The sequence below is a fragment of the Mesoplodon mirus genome (assembly GCF_964341445.2).
Source record: "Mesoplodon mirus genome assembly, chromosome: 3".
NCBI lineage: Eukaryota > Metazoa > Chordata > Mammalia > Artiodactyla > Ziphiidae > Mesoplodon > Mesoplodon mirus.
Window position 1 is genome coordinate 196,588,439 of NC_138978.1, and position 11,727 is coordinate 196,600,165.

The 11,727-nt window shown below is 38.9% G+C and overlaps 1 long non-coding RNA gene across 1 annotated transcript in view; it reads left to right on the forward strand.

Annotated features, from left to right (window-relative positions):
• The window catches only part of LOC309799143, a 33,841-nt gene extending 22,364 nt beyond the window's left edge, over positions 1-11,477 (forward strand). The window contains exon 3 of the long non-coding RNA XR_014293261.1: positions 11,362-11,477. This is a non-coding gene — a long non-coding RNA (uncharacterized lncRNA). The remainder of the gene's footprint in view (positions 1-11,361) is intronic.
• The last annotated feature ends 250 nt before the right edge of the window (positions 11,478-11,727 follow it).

The window sequence follows — 11,727 nt, forward strand, 5'->3', positions numbered from 1 at the left end:
ACTAATAGTTGATAAATCAAAGAAGGGCAGCACAAGCATACGTTAACAATATGGAAATATCTTCTAGAAGAAACAGAAAAAATAAAAATATTGCTCTTGACAAGTTGAAGTAGGTAGGTTGGAGGTGAAAGAGGGAATAGAGTTTGTAAAGTTTTTCTTTATAAATGTTTTACTGTCAGCTGATTTTAAAAATTAATGAGTATGTATTCATTTAATAAAAGAAGTGGTTACCTATGCATATATAATGAATATATTTTTATATTTGTAAAAACTGAATAAATGAGCAATGGCAGCAGCAGGTATAGATGACACATTTTAAGAAGTTTGACAGAAATAAGGAGAAAGGTTGGATGAAGAAGTGAGGGTGGACACAGAAGAGCCACCACAATATTGAAGAAGACCAGCAAAGTTGGAGGACTGACACTATCCAACTTCAAGACGTATTCTAAAGCTACGGTCATCAAGGCAGTGTGTTGCTGGTGAAAGAACAGACAAACAGATCAATGGAACAAAATAGAGAGCCCAGTGGTAGAACTCCATAAATATAGTCAACTGATTTTTGACAAAGGAGCAAAGGCAACACAGTGGAGCAAAGATCGCCTCTTCAACATATAGTGTGGCTGCAACCAGACATCCATATGCAAAAAATTCATCTAGCACAGACCTTATACCCTTCACAAAGATTAGCTTAAAATGGAGCGTAGACCTAAATGTAAAACACAAAACTATAAAATTCCTGTGAGAAAACCTAGATTATGGTGGTGATTCTTTTTCAGTTGTAACACCAAAGACACAATCCATGAAAGAAATAATTGATAATCTGGACTTCATTAAAATTTTAAAAACTCTGCTCCTCAAAAGAAAATATCAAGGGACTTAGAAGGCAAATCACAGACTGGGAGAAAATATTTGCAAAGGACACATCTGATTAAGCATGTTATCCAAAATATACAAAGAATGCTTAAAAACAGCAATGTGGCATAGACAACCTGAGTTTTTTAAATGGGTTAAAGACCTTAACAGACACCTCAACAGAGAAGCTCTACAGATGGCAAATGAGCATTTGAAGAGATGTTTTACATCTTATGTCATCAGGAAAATGCAAATTAAAGCAGCAATGCAATACCATTATATACCTGTGGACAAAATCCAGAACACTGACAACACCAAATGCTGGTGAGGATGAGGAACAATAGGAACTCTTGTACAATTGCTGGTGAGATTCCAAAAGGGTGCAAAGACTTTGCAAGACGGTGTGGCAGTTTCCTACAAAACTAAACGTACGTTTGCCATACATCCAGCAATCCTGTCCCTTGGTATTTCCTCAAAGGAGTTGAAAACTTATATCTATGCAAAAACCTGCATACATGGATGTTTATAATATCTTTATTCATAATTGCCAAAACTTGATAGTACGTAAGATGTCCTTCAGTTAAGTGAACACAGACAATGGAATATTATTCAGCACTAAAAAGAAATGAGCCATCAAGCCATAAAAAAGACATGGAGTAATGTAAAATGTGTATTAATACATGAAAGCAGCCAATCTGAAAAGGCTATATACTGTACGATTCCAACTATATTACTTTCTGGAAAAGGCAAAACCATGGAGACAATAAAAAGATCAGAGGCAGGGGTGGGGGAAGATGATTAGGCAGAGCACAGAGGATTTTTAAGGCAGTTAAAATACTCCGTATGATACTATAATGATGGATACATGTCATTATGCATTTGTCCAAACCCATAGAATGTATAATGATAAGAATGAACCCTAAGGTAAACTACGGATTTGGGTGATTATGATGTGTCAGTGTAGGTTTATCCTTGTTAAAAAAAAAAAAAAGTACCATTCTGGTGAGTGATGTTTATATTGGAAACATCTATGGATGTATGGGGGCAGGGGGTATATGGGAAATCTCTGTACCTCCCTCTCAATTTTGTTGTAAATTTAAAGCTGCTCTAAAAAAACTAAAGTCTTTTAAAAAGAAGAAGCTAGAGTGAGCAGAGCATGTTTCCTTGCATTAAAGAAATTTGAGGAGGTATTCATAACCCCATCCCATTTGGAGTTTAGAATGGACAAACATATGTTTAGAATAGCTAAAAAAATCAGAGTGATAAAGTTCAAACTACCCACTTTATCACTGATTAAAGCTGAATTGGAAAGTGTGTATCAGCCACCTTTAGGCGACTATTAACACACAACTCACGCCTAATCCAGAAGACCCATTCGTTGCTACATATCTGTTGAGAGCCCGGGGAGGAGATTGAAAGAAGTTGGCTGATAGACCTGCTTTTAGAAGGTAAGATTTGCCCTGACTCTGGCTCCCTTACCATCTGGAATCTGGAGCAGAACCAAATATATAGTCCTGCAGGCAGGCAGATAAGAGAAGAAAAAAACTCCAAAAGAATGAAAACATGCATCTCTATTTCCTTCTCGCAATCTTAACCAACTATGAGAGTTGATTAACATCAGAGAGAAGAGTGGAACAAACTTCTCAGATAGTAAAAAGCAAATGAACTTCTCTACATAAGAAAAGCCTAAGACAATTTGAAAGAAATTAGAGTCCAGAGAGGTGAAGGTGAAGAGAAGAACTTGAGAGTTTAATCCTGGAGGATTTTCGAAGTCATGTGACTCAGTAAACCATTGAAAATGTTGCTCAGAGAGAAGAGATGCTTTTCTTCCTTGAGTTTGGAGAAAAGATCAACACAGGGATAATAAACACTGAGAGAAAGCCCTGTTAGAGGCTTCTATGAGATGTTTGCCATTTTATCTCCAGAAAAAGGAGAAGCAGTCACCTGTGGTGTTGAGGGGGAAGGTTTGGTGGGGCTGGAAAAGAGAAGTTTCAGAGAAAACATGTACTTATGAAACACTGTAAACAAGATGCAATTCAATTAATTTCCATATTAAGTAAAAATAACAGTGACATATTTTCACAAAACATATGGATCGTGAGACGTAATGAAAATAACATATACATTTAACATTTCCTTTGAGAGCAAGTGTGCCTCTCCACACATCTTCTGTATCTCATTCTCCCACACGAACCAGGCAAGAAATTTCTTACAGAAAGATCAATCTTCAAAGTGCTTGCATGTTTAGGAAGAGCACAGTTTCTAAAATGTGCCACACGGTCCTTTCCCAGGGGGCTCATGAGGAGTTTAGCCACACACGCCCACCCCTCCGCTCTGTTGTTTAGCAAACACCATGGCTTCACGAAACTGAAGGAGTCCTGCTTTGCTCAGCACTTGGCCCCATCCGTTACCCAGAACTGAGTGCACTCATTATCTTATAAGCTGTCATATAAATGTCATTTTCAATAAAAGAAAGATCCTCTCTGCATGTAACTAACACCGCATCCTTCCAAGTGCTTATTAGAACTTGCTCAGCTAAACACTTACAGCTGCTCTTTGACCTCCAAGGGAAGCTCTGAAGTATATCGAGTCCAGGATTTGTGTCATTTCTTTGATATTGGGCTTTGGTTTATCATGTGATGAGTTAATGTATATTATCCTGGTCTGTTAACTAACTCATGGCTTTAGTTGATTAAATGTGTAAATGTGTTGCATAATCTGCACCCCCCCAAAAAATGTTGTCTAAGCAGTCAAGATAAAGCAGCAAGGACTAGAGTAGAAGTATGGGAAGTTTTGCTTTGGAAGGAGGATGTGAGGATGGAAAGAGGGCAGAACTGCATCGTCGGTAAGAGAGAAGCAAGGATGGAAATTCAGGCAGGGAACTGTAGAAGTGCTGTCAACACACTTACGAATCGTGGACGCCTTTAGGGTCTTATAGAAGAACTGAAATCCCTTTCAGAATAATACATATATCCATCAATACAATTTTGCATATAAGCTCATAACTGGAAGTTGAGATGCCTCACCTTGGACACAGACACAAATTATGCATTTTAAAGACAAGGCATGGACCAAAGTATGTGGAAGACATAGCCGTGTTTTAAAGGGCATATTCACGGTTGCAGAGATTAAGCTGTGATTTTTTATTTTTAATCCAAAGGTAAGAGGTGGTGAAAAAATACATAGTCATATTCCCCTAAAGAAAAATGAACCTGAGTGTGGTGCTTCTGGACCAATGCCTACAGGCTAGTTAGGTTTCCCATTTCTAGCAATGAAACAAGTTATTTGAAAAGCCCTGCCAATCCCATTTGCTTCACTTCTTTTCTGGCTGCACATAAATTCCCGGAGGCAGTAAGAGTCCCCTGGAAAAGGAAGCTTCTCGGGAAGACTTTGCTGGACGCTCACGGTCAGCTGGGGCAATTTGGCATCGTTCCTGGTGACGATGACTAACAATGTCTAACCAGTTGTTACTTTTCTAGTATTTCTATCTTTAGATAAATGTTAGGATCGACCCAGAGTGACCTGTTTCTGGATTAATGAACAAGCAGACATAGATAGATAATCACAAAGAAATAGCAAATTTTATTTAAGGAACAGCCGTAAATTTAAGAGCTTTTTATGGTCCTGGATGTTAAGGATTTAGAACCTCCTTTTTCTCAGTTAGCTAACATCTTCTCTGTCGTGTCTAGTAGAAATCATCTACAAATTGTAAAGTCACTCCTTAGTAAATTTGTGCGCGCATCTTGTAAGAATATCACACTTTAACTTTTACAGCAAGCTGTAGAACGCTGAGGTATAGGCAGTCTGTTCAGAAAACTGGTTGTCAAGGAAACTGCACCTTCATCCGATGAAAAGCCAAAGGGATTTTCCAACAACATATTGAGGAGGAAATACTTAAGCTTTTACGGCCCTCATACATGTTTTCCTTTGATCCATAGGTGGTAATATGTGTGTCTTTATTAATGTTATTTCATAAATCAGTAAAAAGATGCTTTTCTCCATTTAATCATAAGTAGGAGAAAAAGCTGATGTGGTCACAGGTATTAATACTTGTTTTACATTTTATGATTTTTCTCAGAGCATTTTTAGCATATGAAGAAAAAGAATTAAACAGAAAAAATATATAAATATCTTTTATCTTACATGGTGAGCATTATGACTATTTGATATTCTAACTATCAAAACATCAATACAAAACTCCAGCACACTGTTGCTCTACTATCTTTTCTTCCTGAGTAGCTCCAGAGTTCTGACATGTACAAAGATCAGATAATGAAAGCAACGATGTGTGAAACAACTCCAGAGATATCTTGAATTCAAGTCCCCAAGACAACATTTATTAAGTATCCCTTCATGGTGTAAGCCTCCCTTTTTCATCTGAAAAAGGAAAATAATTAAGATTTCATCAGATAATTGAGGGAATCAAGAGAGAGAGTGTAACCTGACAGTATTTCATAAAACACAGGAGACCAAAGACTATTATGATGGGAGGCACGTGCAAGGCAGTGTAGCTTAGTGGTTAGGAGGGCACATGCAGAAGCCAGATAGACTTGCTAGAACCCTGAGTCATCCACTTCCTGTGTAGCCCCAGGCAAGTTTTTCTCTTGGTCTCAATAATCCCACCTGAAAAATGACACGATCATATGTATGATTACTTCATAGGAGTATTGTGAGGCTTTCATGAGATAAGGTACATAAAGCCATTAGCAACACCTAGAGCGTTGATCAGTTTCAGAAGCAAAGAGGCAGGTCAGGAGATCTCATTTCAGGTGGAGCCAACCCAAGTAAAATCATTGGGTCTTACTGCTTAAAAACCTGTTCTCAGGAAATAATGCAATAAACACATTCAAACGGAGGCACTGAGAACACCCTCTTACCACCACCCGGACTGTTACCAAACTTGGATCCCCTCACTCAACTCAGCAAAGCCAGTCTACTGACACCTGGGTGTGATGAAGGAAAGTACAGTGTATATTGCAGGTGCCAAGCAAGGAGAACAAGCAGCTCGTGCTTCCCTGAACTCTGCGATGGCTTCTGGGGAAGGGTTTTTAAAGGCAGTGTCAGGGAGAGGGTCACAAGGGGCCTGATCAGCTTGTGGCCATTTTTCCGATTGATTTCTGGTTGGTGGTGAGGTAACTCGGTGTTTTTTTGGGAGTCAACATTATCACCGTTATGGCTCCAAACGGTCTGGAGTCTGTGTGCTTTTGTCAGCACTCAGTCCACTTCTTCCATCTGGTGGGGGGGATTAGTATCTATAGAACAACTCACGGATATGGCTCAGAATATTATTTATAGCCCTTGAGTAGGAAATAAGGGTCCTTGACTTTTGTTTTAAAACTAAACTATTACTTTATCTTACTTGACTGTTTTCCTTTGCTTCTGCATTTTCTCACTTCTCTAATTGAATCTGCTCTTTGGAACTGGGGGGAGGCCTAGGAGGCTAAAGTTTTCTACAAACGAGGTGAGAGACATGGTGGTGGAGGGGGAGTCCGTCCCCTGGAAGGCCTCACAGGGTCCTGTTCTGGTTTAGGATCATTTTTTTTATTAGAATGGAAATTGAATGCCAAGTAATGCTGGCAGAATCTCAGCATCTAGATGCCTCTAGTCTAAAAAATAAATTTTGGGAAGGACAAAAAAGGAAGAAGCAGAAAGATGCATTAGTCTTTACATCCAGATAGGGGAAAGAGCTTTGTGCTGCTCAAAGAATGAGGCATCTTACGAGGGGCAATGAGAAGGGAGTTGTTTTATTTTAAGAGAAAAACTTGGGTCTACGTAGAAGTCATCAAATGTGAAAGTTCTTCAAATAACAGCGAAAGCCTTGAAGGAAGGGGTGGCTTTTCCATAGGATTTGGTTGTTTGGAAAAGACTATTGGCTTTTGGCTTGCCCTTCACAGCAACAAGTGCATCAGGGCGGCATTGCTGAGAGTTATGCGTAAATTTGGAAAGATGCCTTGTGTATCACACTTTTAAACACTTTTCCCTGCTGCCTCCCAATTCCAAATCCAGGTTTGTTGCACTATCTTCCTTGTTGTTCTCGTCCTTCGCATCGGTCTTGCAAATGATGATCATATTAATATTACTAAAATAACATTTCTTACCACGGGATTCCCTGGAAAAGGAAGGTTCTGCCATGGGTCCCATTATGATCAAGACCTGCTACAATCCCATCCAGCCCTGCCTTTTGAACCCTGTGTACTGCTTCCATCTGACAGGAAACCCCACCTCCTCCAGGTTATCCCAACCTGCCCGTAGCATCCTTGGTACCCTTACCCCTTTTCCTAATGTATTCAAATTCCACTCATTCTGTTAAAGCCCTGCTCACATTCTGCTTTCTTATTAAATGCTTCCCTGACCTTCAGTCCCCTCGTGGTCTCACATCCTCTGACTTCTGATAGCACTATCTCCCTTCCACCTGGCACTCGGTCAGATACTTTCTTTCTTGCTTTTCAAATTTTTTTGCCTAATCTGTCCAACGAGAGACAGTAACCATTTATTACTATTTTTTAAATGCTCACTGCTAGCACCATGCCTGGCACATAATAAGTACTCAAAATTTATTTGTGAATAGATACGGCATTAGAAAACATAGCCTCTCACATTGTTTACATACCATCTATATTACATTTTCAAATAAATAGAATTCTCTCCACCCACACTAAAATTAACTAAAGTCTTCTAAATAAGTGTCTGAACAACAGACACTATGCTTTCAGACTCAGCTGTCAACTCTTACTTTGGAATAGCTAAATAAGCGAGTGATCTGACATTTCTAACATTTCAGTACGTATCCTACTTTCTCGAGTACAAGAAAAGGTCTGTGAACCTAAAATTCCTAGCTGTGAAATTCCCCTCTGCCTTTCAGCTCAAGTTTTCCTTGAATGAAATGTTATCTCCCACACATTTAACCTAAGAATAAAATAGCGACACATTAGAAGCCAAGGCAAAGTGGCAGTCTTTTTATTCATGAGAGCAAAGGGCAAATTTAAGATCTTTTGTAGAAAGCAGGTTTCCAGTAAAATTGTAGAATTAGAAATTCTTAGCTCCTAAGATAGGTCTTGTTTGACCAGTGCCTTCTTCTATTTCTTCACATATAAAATGATGGCAATCCGTTTTTCCTACTTCTATTAGGTGAATTCTATAAGGGAATTGTTATGGCTCTATCTTCTTACACCTTGTAGAAAATTAGATTTAAATCAACATTTATTCAGTTTCCATACTGTTCTCTGAGATTTTTGACACAATATATAATGTGGGCATTCAGAGAGCTATCAGTCCAAAATGGGTATGGGTTAAATGAGATGAAAGAATATGGTGGGTAGAGGGTTAGATTGGGAGTTTGGGATTAGCAGATGTAAATTGGTATATACAGAATGGATAAACAGCAAGGTTCTACTGTATAGTGCAGGGAACTATATTCAGTAGCCTATGATAAATCATAATGGAAGACAATATGAGAAAGAATGTGTATATATATATATATATATATATATATATATATATATATGTAAAGCTGAGTCACTTTGCTGTACAGCAGTAATTAACACAACATTGTAATGCAACTATACTTTAATAAAAAACAATTTAAAAACATATATTAAAGAATATGGTGGATAAAAGAGAAAGAAAAAGCAAGTTGGTGTGGACCAAAATTCTCCTAATATTAATCCCATGTAACATTTGCATAAAACTTGTGCTTTACAGAGGACTTTATTTATCCCATTTTGATCCTTGTAAAGACTTTGTGAGGTAAGCCTTGGCTGTATCCATCTTCTCCCCACCCACCCCCTACTCCCGAAATTTTAAACACCTGAGGAAAATTGTGGTACCAAGAGGTTAGATCTTTTTTTCCAGAATTTTCCATTCATTAGTAGCTGAGGCAGGACACCGGCTCATGAATGGCGACCCACAATCTTTTTGTGACTTAAGTGCCTCTGGGTGCAATGCTCTAGAATCAGACAGACTGAAGGTGTACCTACTGCATCCTCGAAAGACAGCCCCTGACTCCACCCCTGCCCCTGACCCACCAGGTCACTGTTTAAAGGGTCCTGGTTGATTCACAAAGGGCCGCTGTCGTTTTCTACCCTCCTCATCTCCCAACTCCCAGGAGCGGGGAGAAAAATAACCTCTGTATGAATTCAATGAAATGTTATGTTCACATCTAGACATTTCTAGAAATTTTATGCAGCAAAGTTATGACTGCAGAGCAGAGTGAGAGAGGGCAGACGTGTATGCTGGTGACATTGGAAGAGTCTGCCACAGACCCAGCCCCAGGCAGAGTAGATCCTTCTCACCTTCTTCCCTTGACTTTCCTTTCCAATGCTGGCAGTGCAGCAGCACACTGAGGCTGGGAGCCAAGAGTGCCCAAATAAGGACAGCTCGTTCATAAGAGGGGAAGGAAGGAATTTTTTTTTTTTTGAAAAATGAGTAATTTTAATTTTCTTCTTCATGCCTTTCTTTAAAAAAAAAAATCTTTATTGGAGTATATTTGCTTTACAATGGTGTGTTAGTTTCTGCTTTATAACAAAGTGAATCAGCTATACATATACATATATCCCCATATCTCCTCCCTCTTGCGTCTCCCCCCCACCCTCCCTATCCCACCCCTCTAGGTGGTCACAAAGCACCGAGCTGATCTCCCTGTGCTATGTGACTGCTTTCCACTAGCTTTCTGTTTTACATTTGGTAGTGCATATATGTTCATGCCATTCTCTCACTTCGTCCCAGCTCACCGTTCCCCCTCCCCGTGTCCTCAAGTCCATTCTCTACATCTGCGTCTTTATTCCTGTCCTGCCCCTAGGTTCTTCAGAACCCTTTTTTTTTTTTTGAGATTCCATGTATATGAGTTAGCATATGGTATTTGTTTTTCTCTTTCTGACTTACTTCACTCTGTATGACAGACTCTAGGTCCATCCACCTCACTACAAATAACTCAATTTAATTTCTTTTTATGGCTGAGTAATATTCCATTGTATATATGTGCCACATTCTCTTTATCCATTCGTCTGTCAATGGACAGGTTGCTTCCATGTCCTGGCTATTGTAAATAGAGCTGCAAATGAACATTGTGGTACATGACTCTTTTTGAATTATGGTTTTCTCAGGGTATATGCCCAGTAGTGGGATTGATGGGTCATATGGTAACTCTATTTTTAGTTTTTTGAGGAACCTCCATACTGTTCTCCATAGTGGTTGTATCAATTTACGTTCCCACCAACAGTGCAAGAGGGTGTCCTTTTCTCCACACCCTCTCCATAATTTATTGTTTGTAGATTTTTTGATGATGGCCATTCTGACTGGTGTGAGGTGATACCTCATTGTAGTTTTGATTTGCATTTCTCTAATGATTAGTGATGATGAGCATCTTTTCATGTGTTTGTTGGCAATCTCTATGTCTTCTTTGGAGAAATGTCTATTTAGATCTTCTGCCCATTTTTGGACTGGGTTGTTTGGGGTTTTTTTTGATATTGAGCTACGTGAGCTGCTTGTAAATTTTGGAGATTAATCCTTTGTCAAATGTTTCATTTGAAAACATTTTCTCCCTTTCTGAGGGTATTCTTTTCATTTTGTTTATGGTTTCCTTTGCTGTGCAAAAGCTTTTACGTTTCATTAGGTCCCATTTATTTATTTTTGTTTTTATTTCCATTTCTCTAGGAGGTGGGTCAAAAAGGATCTTGCTGTGATTTATGTCATAGAGTGTTCTGCCTATGTTTTCCTCTAAGAGTTTGATAGTGTCTGGCCTTACATTTAGGTCTTTAATCCATTTTGAGTTTATTTTTGTGTATGGTGTTAGGGAGTGTTCTAATTTCATTATTTTACATGTAGCTGTCCAGTTTTCCCAGCACCACTTATTGAAAAGTCTGCCTTTTCTCCACTCCATAGTCTTGCCTCCTTTATCAAAGATAAGGTGACCATATGTAAGTGGGTTTATCTCTAGGCTTTCTATCCTGTTCCATTGATCTGTATTTCTGTTTTTGTGTCAGTACCATACTGTCTTGATTACTGTAGATTTGTAGTATAGTCTGAAGTCCAGGAGCCTGATTTCTCCAGGTCCGTTTTTCTTTCTCAAGATTGCTTTTGCTATTTGGAGTTTTTTGTGTTTCCATACAAACTGTGAAATATTTTGTTCTAGTTCTATGAAAAATGTCATTGGTAGTTTGATAAGGATTACATTGAATCTATAGATTGCTTTTGGTAGTATGATCATTTTCACAATGTTGATTCTAAGGAAGGACATTTGAAGGGCATTTAGCCTTCAGAGACTTTACAAAAACAAAGTCAGCATTGACAGGTTTATGTGATTCTTTCTAGTCACACCCAAGAATGAGGCTGCTGGCTCTTGTTTCTGGTTGGAAGTGATTTTCACTGCTGGTGAAATTTAGAAGCTCATCATTTAAAAAAAAAAAAGGACACCCTAAGAAATCCCTCTGTAACACAAAATGAGACTTGCCATATCAGCATAACAATGGGAAGATCATATTTTAAATAAAGGGTATTCCATTCTTTCTTCAGCCTGCTGAACCCTGAGGGGGTTGTGTTCACTGTAATGGAGATTCAGTACTGCCAAGATCAGCAAAGGACCAGAAGTTGATGTCCTATCGTGAGCAGGTCTACAGAGCAGGCACATCTCGTAGGTGAGTTCATCCCAGGTGCTGGCTCATCCATCCTACCCAGGTAACAAAAGCAGAACTAGGAAGTGGCAGAGTCAGAATTCCAGTCCAGGAAGTTTTTCTCCAAAGACTGTGCTCCCTGACCCTCACCATTTCTTTCATTCGTGAGATTGTTACAGGACACACTTCTCTCCAAAGTTTTGTTGAGATTTTAGGAGACTGAGGGAGATGAGGAAAAAGTAGAAGACCTAGTGTTAACCATCTCCTG